The sequence below is a fragment of the Bos javanicus genome, chromosome 10 (genome assembly GCF_032452875.1).
Source record: "Bos javanicus breed banteng chromosome 10, ARS-OSU_banteng_1.0, whole genome shotgun sequence".
NCBI lineage: Eukaryota > Metazoa > Chordata > Mammalia > Artiodactyla > Bovidae > Bos > Bos javanicus.
Window position 1 is genome coordinate 101054637 of NC_083877.1, and position 12512 is coordinate 101067148.

At 43.6% G+C, this 12512-nt stretch overlaps 1 protein-coding gene across 3 annotated transcripts in view; it reads right to left on the bottom strand.

The window, feature by feature from the left end:
• Nucleotides 1-12512, bottom strand: part of EFCAB11 (EF-hand calcium binding domain 11) — a 169615-nt gene that overhangs the window by 24119 nt on the left and 132984 nt on the right. The gene's annotated exons all lie outside the window — the stretch shown is intronic.

The window sequence follows — 12512 nt, forward strand, 5'->3', positions numbered from 1 at the left end:
TGAAAAGGCAGGAAAAACAGGTAGTAGAATTAATAGGAAAGGAATATCACTAATTATGGAAGTCATGCTTATATAACCCGACAAACGCAAAGGAAGCTACTAAAAATTGCGGAAATAAAATAATTCAAGAATATTTACCATGTAAAACATATTCCAGGATAACAATAGCAGTCCTTTTCAGTGACAGTAATTAATATTTTTGTTTTGAAAACAGATTTCCCTTATAACAAGGGCAAAATATATCTTTTCTTAATATAGTTTCATTGAGTACCTACTTGATAACTAACCTGATACAGCAACACATAAAGAATTCTCAGAACTCAGTAATAAGAAGGCAACCAGCATAATAAAAGATGGGCAAAAGGCTTGAACTAAAGACACAGGGACCTCCCTGGGAGTCCAGTGGCTGAGACTCCATGTTCCCAACGCAGGGGCCCCGCCGGAGCCCTGGTCAGGGAACTGGAACCCAGAGGCCACATCTAAAGATCCCTCCTGCCACAACAAAGACCCGGTGTAGCCACATAGATAGGTGTGAGAAGAGAAGACACACAGATGTAAAATAAACTCATGAAAAGATTTTCAGTGTCCCTGGTCACCAGGAAACATGACTGGAAACCACAGTGAGAGACCGCCGCGTGCCTGAAAGAGGGGCGCAGTTTACAAAGACCACCTCCCGATGAAGACGCAGAGCAACTGGAATTCTCATTCACCGCTGGCGGGAATGAAAATGCTTTGCAAGGTTTGGCACTTTCTTAAAACATTAAACACACACCTACCACGTAATCTAGCCATTCTACTCCTAGGTGCTGACCCAAGGGAAAAGCACACGTGCGAAGACTTGTACCCGAATGGCATAGGGCTTTGTCTGCAACCTCCAAAACCGGAAAACCCAACTGGCCGTCAGCATGTGAATGGATAAGCCAACTCTTGCACATCAATAAATGAAATACTCCTCAGGATTAAAAGGGGATGAACTGCTGATGACATGGATAAATCTCAAAGTGATTAGGCTGAGTCAAAGAAGCCAGGTCAAAAAAAGAGTACATATTGAGTGATTCCATTTATATAATATTCTAACAATGGGAACGAATCTGCAGTGTCAGAGAACACTTCAGTGATTTCCTGTAAAGAAGCAGCAGGAAGGTGAGAAGGAGTGGGAGGCTGGGATTGCCAGAGCATTCCAGGAAACATTTGATGGTGATGAGTATCTTAATTATCTTGGCTGTAGTGATATTTCATTCGATATACATCTCAAAAACTACTAAGCTGTATGCTTTAATTATGTGCACTTTATTACATGTCAATTATATTGCAATATAGGTGTTGAAAAATGCTTTAGGTATAAAATCACTTATACCGTCATTTTTTATAATGGCAAAAACCCAGTAGGAAATCCAAGTGTCCCACAAAAAGAAAACAGTTCAGTAAACTACGGCTGATCAATTTACCATAAAGCCTTTCTGTTGTTAAATAATGTATGTGGTGCCACGTAGCTATAAATTAGTATTCTCTCGCAGTAGAATATGAAACGATATATACAACATAACTACAATTATACAAAACCCTGTGATTAGATATGGCTGAGACCGAAAGAGGCCATGGAGAAGCCTAACAGTTGTCATCGCAGAGTAAGAAATTATATGTATAGATGTAGAGTTGTTGAAATAAATTTTTCTTGTTTAAAAAAGAATAGGATATTTGGTTTTCAGAGTTTTGTTAACATCTTTCTAAAGCTCTCTCTAAAGTGGTCAGTAAGTTCAGGGACTTGTCTGGTGGCCAGTGGTTAAGAACCTGCCTGGCAATGCAGGGAACATGGGCTCAATCCCTGGCCCGGGAAGTAAGATCCCACCCGCCACGGGGCGCAGCAACTACTGAGCTCCACATGCCCGGAGGCCACGCTCTCCAGCCAGAGAGAAGCCTCTCCTCCCCGCAACTGAGAGGCCCGCACACGGCAACGAAGACCCTGCATGCCAAAATAAATAGATAAAAGGTCTTAATTTTCTTTCTAAAAAATAAAAAAGTATTCAGGAAGTTCAGCAGTAAGGAGACCAGGAAACTACATGAAGTTTCAGTGTTGGCTGTCCAACAAGGGAGTCACCCTCTGCCTCTTCTCTCTCTCTTCCTAATCCTCTGCCTCTTCTCTCTCTCTTCCTAATCCTCTCTCTCTCTCTAATCCTCTGCCTCTTCTCTCTCTCTTCCTAATCCTCTGCCTCTTTTCTCTCTCTCTTCCTAATCCTCTGCCTCTTCTCTCTCTCTCTTCCTAATCCTCTGCCTCTTCTCTCTCTCTTCCTAATCCTCTGCCTCTTTTCTCTCTCTCTTCCTAATCCTCTGCCTCTTCTCTCTCTCTCTTCCTAATCCTCTGCCTCTTCTCTCTCTCTTCCTAATCCTCTGCCTCTTTTCCTAATCCTCTGCCTTTCTCTCTCTCTTCCTAATCCTCTGCCTCTTTTCTCTCTCTCTTCCTAATCCTCTGCCTCTTCTCTCTCTCTCTTCCTAATCCTCTGCCTCTTCTCTCTCTCTCTTCCTAATCCTCTGCCTCTTTTCTCTCTCTCTTCCTAATCCTCTGCCTCTTTTCTCTCTCTCTTCCTAATCCTCTGCCTCTTCTCTCTCTCTTCCTAATCCTCTGCCTCTTCTCTCTCTCTTCCTAATCCTCTGCCTCTTCTCTCTCTCTCTTCCTAATCCTCTGCCTCTTCTCTCTCTCTCTTCCTAATCCTTTGCCTCTTCTCTCTCTCTCCAGGCCCTCTGCTCCATTCCCACCTGTCCCCCTACTGCTGTGATCTCTCCACCCCCAGGACACTGCTTTCTTCATGGCCTCGCCGTTCTTGCCCCAGCTCCATCACGATTCTGCACACTACACCTCAGTCTCCCTGCTGCCTTCAAGACAGACTACATCACCCATTCCCCTCATTAACACTATTAGAAGACTCCCACGCTGCCCACGGAATATGGCTAGCTACTTAATAGCAGTCTCTCATGAGCTACTGCAACCTCTGCTTCCACCCTTATTTCTCACATTATTTTCTTATTCCCGGAGTCTTATTTCTTAGTCCTTAATTCCTAGGCACCACCCTAGGTTCTGGGAGTATAAAAATGAATATTATTATTTGTGTGATGGCTAATTCTTTGTACCACCTTGGCTAGACTATGGTGCCTATCTGTTTGGTCAGACACCAGTCTAGGTGTTGCTGGGAGGGTTAATTTTTAGGTATGATTAGCCTCTAAGGAGACTTTGAGTTGGCAGGTTACACTCCAGGTAGGTGGGACTCATCCAACCCTTTGAAGCTCTAATGAGAAAAGAGTGAAGTTTCCCAAAGAAGAAGTGATTCCGCCTCCAGGATGCGGGATAGTACCCTTATCTGAGGGACTTCCTGGCAGTCCAGTGTTAAAGACTCCATCCACTGCAGGAGCAGGGGGCACAGACAGGTTCTATCCCTGGTCAGGGAGCTAAGATCCCACATGCCACATGGTATGGCCAAAAAAGAAACATATATAAATTAGAAAAAGAAAAGAAACCTTGGCTGAGCCTCCAGACTTCCCTGTGGACTGCAGACTTGCCAGCTCACAATTATGTGAGCCGATTCTTAAAATAAATCTCTCTCCAAATACATATGTATCCTATTGCTTCTGTGTCTCTGGAGAACTCTAATGCCATAACGGCACCTACGTGTATGGAACTCACAGGCCAACCCAGGAAACAGAAATATACACAAAACTTAGAGGGCACCAGAGGAGCCCTTCTGCCATAAACAGTGAAAGATACATTTTTAAAAACGGTTTTCAGAGACTGGACAGCGAAGAGCAGGGCCTATGATTCTGGAGAGGAAAAGCAAAAGAGGCGAGCCCGATCACTGTCCTGACTTTCTGCCTAGGGGTGCCCTCCAAACCGGGATGCAGGGGAAGGAAACTCAAGCAGGGGAAAGCGGTCGCCCTGAGCTGAGGAGACAGGTCAGAGTTCAGGGCACGGAAGTGAAGTCGCTCAGTCGTGTCTGATGCTTTGCAACCCCTTGGAGTGTAGCCCGCCAGGCTGCTCTGTCTGTGGGCTTTCCCACAGAGCACCTAACGTGTTCAGCACCAGGGGCATGTCGTTTCTTAAACACCTCTCCCCTCTGCGTGATGGAATTATTTTCAGTAATAATCATGTAATAATCAGCAATAACCATTATGTTCTTGATTTAGTCTCTGGTTTTAAAACAAACCATTAATAATGCAAAGAAGAGAATAAACATCATTTTATCAAATTTTAATCAAATTTTGGTAAAATAGTTCAGGTGTAAACTAAAATTTCTACTTAACAAACATAAACAGGACGCCTCTCATCGTCTACTTGGTTTCGCCACTTTACATTAAACACAAATCAAAACTCTTAAGTGGTCACGTTCAAGCAAAGACTTAACTCACGTTATTTACTTTCACAACCACGGGGCTACTGTTGTTTATCCCATCCCTAGTCACTTTTATAATTAATTTTTATTGAAGTAGAGTTACTTTACGAGGCTGCGTTAGTTTCCACTGTACAGCAAAGCGAATCAGCTCTGTGTGTACATGTGCCCTCTGTCTTTGGGTTTCCTTCCCATTTAGGTCACTGCAGAGCATCAGGTACAGTCCCTGCGCTGCACAGTAAGCTCTCAGTAGTTACCTACTTTATACCTAGCATCAGTAGGGTATATACGTCCATTCCAGCTCCTCCTTGGTGTCCATACAATTGTCCTCTGCAGCTATGTCTCCACTTCTGCTTTGCAAATAAGATCACCTGTGCCATTTTCTAGATTGCACATATACAAACCTACCGTTTAAACAGGAGAGTTTCTTATACTGCGTGGGATGGAAACAAAAACTATTGGGTTGGCCAAAAAGTTCATTTGGGTTTTTTCATAAGATGTTTATGGAAAAACCCAAAAGGACTTTGTGGCAAACTCCGCATATTCAAAGCCAGTTCAAATGATTCTGAGTGGCTACTGCTAGAATCTCAACTGTTTCGGGTCCCTTGGACTGCAAGGAGACCAAACCAGCCAATCCTAAAGGAAATTAATACTGAATATTCATTGGAAGGACTGAAGCTGAAGCTGAGGCTTCAATACTTTGGCCACCTGATACAAAGAGCTGACTCATTGGAAAAGACCCTGATGCTGGGAAAGACTGAAGGCAGGAGGAGAAGGGGACGACAGAGGATGAGACGGTTGGATGGCATCACCAACTCAATGGACATGGGTTTGAGTAAGCTCCGGGACTTGGTGATGGACAGGGAGGCCTGGCGTGCTGCAGTCCACAGGGTCACAAAGAGCTGGACACGACTGAGTGAATAACAACAGCAGCTAGTAAGTACTGCTATGTGCTTTCAAAATAAGTGCATGTCACTGTTTAATAAAGGAAGCTATAATAATGCACAATTTAAAGTTTACATACATAATATTAAAACTCAAAAGGTAACCTCAGCAATTGTTTAGAATGTAGGCCAGCAAAAGTCCCATTCCCCACCCCACCTGTATTTTATCATCTGATTTGTCAGAGTTGTAGGGACATGAGGGCAGATAAAACATAGGCTTTTAATCATTTCAATAATTATTTAAAATTCTCTTTGGATTTTGTTGTTGTTCAGTCAGTCGCTAGGTCATGTCAGACTCTTTGTCACCCCATGAACTGCAGCATGCCCGGCTTCCTTGTCCTTCACTGTCTTCTGGAGCTTGCTCAAACTCATATCCATTATGTCGATGATGCCACCCAACCATCTCATCGTCCGTCATCCCCTTCTCCTCCCGCCTTCAATCTTGCCCAGCATCAGGGACTCTTCCAAGGAGTCAGTTCTTCGCATCAGGTGGCCAAAGTATAGGAGTTTCAACTTCACCATCAGTCCTTCCAATGAATATTCAGGACTGATCTCCTTTAGGATGGACTGGTTTGAGCTCCTTGCAGTCCAAGGGACTCTCAGGAGTCTTCTCCAACACCCCAGTTCAAAAGCATCAACTCTTGGGTGCTCATCCTTCTTTATGGTCCAACTCTCAGATCTGTACCTGACCATTGGAAAAACCATAGCTTTGACTAGATGGACCTTTGTCAGCAAAGCGATGTCTCTGCTTTTTAATACGCTGTCTAGGTTTGTCATAGCTTTTCTTCCAAGGCCATATCTGCAAACTCCCATCCCGGTTGGACCGCTCCCTCACCCTGGGTCGGGAGTGGCTGAAAGTCTGGAATTTGCAGGGTGGAGTCCCTCGGGGAAGGAGCCCTGCAGACAAAGAGCTCCAGGATCTGCTTGGGATACCCTGAGATATGCAGGGATGAGAATGCAAAAAATGGACTGTAGACTACCAGGTTCCTCCGTCCATGAGATTTTCCAGGCAAGAATACTGGAGTGGGTTGCCATTTCCTTCTCCATGAGATCACGGTACATGGATTCAAAAGAACTGGGGTCTGAGTCCTGATTCTTTTTTTTTTTTCTAATTTTATTTTATTTTTAAACTTTACATAATTGTATTAGTTTTGTCAAATATCAAAATGAATCCGCCACAGGTATACATGTGTTCCCCATCCTGAACCCTCCTCCCTCCTCCCTCCCCATACCATCCCTTTGGGTCGTCCCAGTGCACTAGCCCCAAGCATCCAGTATCGTGCATTGAACCTTGAGTCCTGATTCTATCCAAACTGTTTCAGCTTCCTGACCTTGGGTGAGTCATCTTTCAATTTCTGTTTTTTTTCATGCAGATAGCAGTAGGTGGGTTTTTGACTACAAGAGGGTCAGTGCTCCAATATTCCCATTGTTCAAGAGTCAACTGTACAAAGCTTATAAATATGCCTTGAAAAATCAAGCCGATTTGCAAGTAAATTTAACACCTGCCAGAAATAAATCTCAATACTTAAAAGAAGGCATCAAAAACCTTGACTCTCGACATCAGAACACTTGTAACTGTGGTAGGCAGAATTTCAAGGAGTGGCCTTCAATATTCCATATCCTCTAGTTCCCAGACTCTGTAAATGTTATGAGAGATCATTCCCATGATTGTTATATAATCCAGGTGGCCCTAATCTAATCGCATGAGGCCGTAACAGAAAGTTTTCTCCAGCTGGAAGCAAAAGAGGAGATCAGAGGGGCTCAAAGAGTTAAGAAGCATGTGACACACCATTGCTGCTTTGAAGACAGGCCTACGTGAGAAGGAAGGCAGGCATCTTCAAGAGCAAAGAGTAGACTGGCTGACAGCAGACAGAAAACAAGGGCCTCTGACCCACAGCCACAAGGAACTGGGTGCTACCAACAACCCACGTGGGCCTGGAAGCAGAGTCTTCCCACGAATTTCTAGATAAGAGCTCAGCTCAACCAACACCTTGACTCTAGGCAGAGAACTCAGCAGAACACATCAGACTTACAACCTGCAGAACTGTGAGATAAAAACAGGCTGCTCTGAGCTGTTAGGGTCCTGATAACCTGTCACATAGCAATAGAAGACTCATAAAGTCTATATAGAATCCAATAAAAACATTACAGTACCTGCTGAGAAGAAAATATGACCCATAAACAGGAGAAAATTCAGTCAAGAGAACCAGAAACATCAAAGACGACAGAACCGGTAGATGAGGACTTTTAATTATAAGTGCGCTCCAGGATTAAAAAAGAATAAATACATACACTGAAGAGAGGAATGGAAAATATAATTACAGAAGAAGTTCTTTGTAAAGTTAAAGAAATGGAAATAGAAACTTTCCAAATTGAATCTGAGAAAAAAGGGTTGAAAGTAAAATGGAAAGAACATCAGTGACTTGTGGAGTAACACACAGTGTCTGATTTGTATGTAACTGGAGGACCAGGACGTCAGGGAAGAAGAAAAACAGTTGAAGGAATGATGGCCAAACATTGTCCAAGTTTGGTGAACACCAGAATTCTCCAGATCCAAACTCAACACACTCTAAGCAGGATAAAGAACACTATTAAAAGAAACATCGTAATCAAATTGCTGAAGACAAACAAAAACCAAGGATAAGAGCAGCTGGAGAAAAAGACACAGTTAGAGAAAAAAATATGTAAAAATTACCATTGACTTGCCATCAGAAATAACGGAAACCAGTTAGAAGGACAACTTTAAAGTGCTGAAATATCCTTCAAAAATGAAAGAATAAAAACATTTTCAGAAAAACAGAAGCTGATAAACTTGAAACTCAACATTCAAAAAACTAGTATCATGGTATCTGGTCCCATTACTTCATGGCAAGTGAGTGAAGTCGCTCAGTCATGACCGACTCTTTGAGACCCCATGGACTACACACAGTCCATGGAATTGTCCAGGCCAGAACACTGGAGTGGGTTGCCTTTCCCTTCTCCAGGGGATCTTCCCAACCTAGAGACTGAACCCAGGTCTCCCGCATTGCAGGTGGATTCTTTACCAGCTGAGCCACAGGGGAGCCCATGACATGGCATGCCTTCATGACAAACAGACGGGAAAACAGTGGGAGCAGTGAAAGGAGTTCTTTTCTTGGGCTCCAAAGTCACGGCAGACAGCGACTGTTTTAAAAGATGCTCGCTCCTTGGAAAGAAAGCTATGACAAACCTAGACAGCATATTTAAAAACAGAGACATCACTTTGCTGACAAAGGTCTATATAGTCAAAGCTACGATTTTCCCAGTGGTCATGTATGGATGTGAGAGTTGGACCATAAAGAAAGCTGAGTGCTGAAGAATTGATGCTTTTGAACTGTGGTGTTGGAGAAGACTCTCGAGAGACCCTTGGACTGCCAGGAGCTCAAACCAGTCCATCCTAAAGGAAATCAGTCCTGAATATTCATTGGAAGGACTGATGCTGAAGCTGAAGTTCCAATACTACGGCCACTTGGTATGAAGAGACGACTCATTGGAAAAGACCCTGATGCTGGGAAAGACTGAAGGCGGGAGGAGAAGGGGACGGCAGAGGATGAGATGGCTGGATGGCATCACCGACTCAGTGGAGGACAGAGGAGCCTGGTGTGCTGTAGTCCCTGAGGTCGCAAAGAGTTGGACATGACTTCATGACTGACCACTACCAACAACAATACGTAGCCACTTACTGGATTGCTTTAAAAATGATCTTTAAAGGCTTGTCTGCAATGATGCCAATATTTGCAATTACGAGTGAATAACACCAGGCAGGAGACTGGATCCGTGTGAAATTTCCTTTCTCCTTTATTCACCAATTTCATTAGGTGACCTCTGTAAGCAGCAAAATCTCCCACTGACTGAGGCTACTTCAGGCCCAACACTCTTTTCTGGTTCAAAATAAAGTAACTGAGAACATGTCTGATAGTTTGAGAGACTTTGGAAGAGAACTAATTCTTTTCAGAGGTTATGTTTTCATGAAAAGTCTCATTTTTCTATTAAGTCCCCTAAGGCAGTACTGCTTAAATTCTCTTTGGTAAAGGACCACCTTCAAAAATTTTCCAGTGTGTTGCAAACTGATACTTCGTAAAACTTAATAAAAATGAATCACTAGAAAAGTGAAATAAAAAGACACGCAAGATAAAAACTGCAATTTTGTATTCCTAGTTCAACCAACAGGAAATTATATTGCAATAAGTAGTACCAACATAAACAAAAGGAAAAAGGACCGTGAAAATTGTATGCTGTTTGTACATTGAAAGTATGCATGTAGGCAACCAATACCTAGGATCACTATTACACTTGAAACTTTTTTCATTTTGAGGGAAAAGATGAATCCCTGTATTAAATGTCTATATAGGGGGCCGGACAGAGTCAGATATGACTGGAGCCACTTAGCAGCAGCAGCAGCAGCAGGCGCACTGTGAGTGAACACAGAGTGTAGACACACTGTGGCACAGCTGGTAAAGAATCCTGCCAACACAGGAGATGCCAGAGACACCCGATCCCTGGGTCGGAAGGTCCCCTGAGGAGGGCACGGCAGCCCACTGCAGTGTTCTTGCCTGGAGAATCCCGTGGACAGAGGAGCCTGGGGGCCACAGTCCATGGGGTCACAAAGAGTTGGAGATGGCTGAGCTCACACACAATAAAAATTTTAATATGGCAAATTGACTTGCTTCTTGCTTGATACTTTTTCTAAGCTGGGTGCGTTTGCCAGCAAGGCTACTTGTAGGGGATCAAGTACATCTAAACTATTTCCAAGTTTTATTTTCATAATAATAATATGATGGTGATAATAAGAATGGGAAAGAAACTAGTCTCACAGAATGAAACAGAAGCGGTTTTAGAGCAATTTCAGCAAGCTCGGTTTGTTCATTTTACAGTTTCATCTAAAATGGAGAAAGTGCGACTACATTTTCAGGTTCTTTAAATCCTTCAGCAGAAGCCAGTTCTAGCCAGTATATCTTGTAAGTTATGGTTAAATTTAAGTTATCTTTTGATGAAAGAAATGGATTCTGGATCCATGAATTTTCTGAGCAGAGATCTTCTTTTGATGGAAAATAAAATTCAAAATGCCTTCTCAAACCTTAAGGTGTCTTCTGATAGCTTTTCACAGATGTGCAGTGCCGAGATCACCACCTGCATCATTGATCATTGCTAAATCATGGAATGTGTGTCATAATGATCTGTAGAAACTCTGCTTTTCCAAGCTCCTAGCTTTCGTTTTTTGCCCTTTGATCTTATCAGCCATCGATAAACATGTTTCTTCTTTGTGTGGAATACTAAGATCGTTAAAAAAACACTGAAGGTATTAGATACATAAGCAGTCCTGCTTGTCCTGTTCATATCTTCAACAAGCCAGGGCCAAACTGTCTTCTGATTTTACAGAAATGTACAGAGTTCTTCTGTAAATCGAACATTCTCAAACAATTGTCCTCTTGATCATCCTGATATCTCAGCATGTAGCAACAGCTGTTCATGGCCTGCTTCCACAGGATCAAGTAACTCAGAATGATTCGGAATGTAACACAGCAGCCTTTACCTAATCGTGATCTTTAGGACGGCACTAAGCCCACGGGTTAGTTGCACCAACATTTCTTTTCATGGCAGGACTTTCTCATGAGAGAGATGATCTATTGATTCACATCCTGGTGCAGCCTCTAAATCAGGGTGACGTCTTCAGGATGCTTTCTGCACCATCGGAACCTGCTCCCACACAAAATGTAAACTCCAGTCAACGTCTGTTGACAATCTAATCCTTCATCTGTACAGTTCAGACGGCGTTGTCAGGGACACAGCTGAAAAAAGAAATTCTTCCCTCACATCACCATCATGTTCAAACTGCACTAAACAGGAATGTGAGTGAAACAATCGTGCTACCATGAAAAAACGCAGTGCTGACTTTAATCACTCCATGAGTTATCCCTCTGCACCATGAGCTGGTTCCAGACAGGCTGAGCTGTGGGGGCTCTGGAAGCAGCACTTGAGCGACGCTCTGTGTTAGGGACTTGCCCAACATTCCTAGCAAATACCTTTGAAACCATCTTTCACCAGTGTCTCACCAGCTGTATGTGGATTTTAGTCTTGGCGAGCTGAAAGGCTACTTACCAAGAAGCCTGTAAAGCCCTCATGCTTATATGTGAAGCACTGAACACCTGCTTCAATCAGCCTTCGAATCCAATATCCTTTTGTTCAGAAAGTTCTCATGGTTTTGGACTGAACTTTTTTGGACGCCGTGAAAGAGACATTTTTGTGTCCCTGTGGCCCCTACCGCCCTATACACTGTGATGGCTCCCAGCGTCCCAGCCAGGACGTCTCTACGTATCACCAAGCATTATGCTTTCAGGATGTCAGCCTCAGCGACGGCTATAAACGGAACTCGGTGTGTGAGGGATCGCAGTCCCGAAGAAAACAAACATGAGCTCTTTGTTTCTTCAAAATCACTTCCCCCTGCACCTTTGGGTTTACACTCCTGCCACATTCAGAGACGACAAGGATTTTCTCACCAGAAACCAAACAGACAAACAAAAGAAGCTCCAGGGAGGCTTGTTTCACCTTCTGTAAACTGAGGGTGAAAATGACCGACATGCGTTTTATCTCCTTAATTAACTAACAATATGACATAATAAAAATGAAATTTTTGATTAACTATGAAAACTTGTAAGGTATAAAAAGAAAGGCTTACATTTCCACAGATTTTTAGATCCTTTGAGAGTACAGCTGATAAAGCAGTCAGAAGTAATCACACACTGTGACACGGTCAGGGTTATTTGCCACATAACTTGCACCACGGATGACTCACTATTTGAGCTCACCAGAACTGAGGTGGTCACACCCTGTCCAGTGAGACGAGTCTGCCATTGCGAACACGGCATTATGACAATTTCAAACCACTCCAAAAGCTTCTGACTTCCCAGGTGGCGCTAGTGGTAAAGAATCCGCCTGCCAGAGACACCGGTTCAGTCCCTGGGTGGGGAAGAACCCCTGGAGGAAGCAATGGCAACCCACTCCATATTCTTGCCTGGAGAGTGAATCCCATGGACAGAGGAGCCTGGAGGGCTGCAGTCCGTGGGGACACAAAGAGCTGGACGTGACTGAGCCTGCACACACAAGGCACAACAGCACAAAGGCGTCTAGTGCCGACTCTGAATGTCCGGACCTGTCTCGTCACGGACCAGCACCG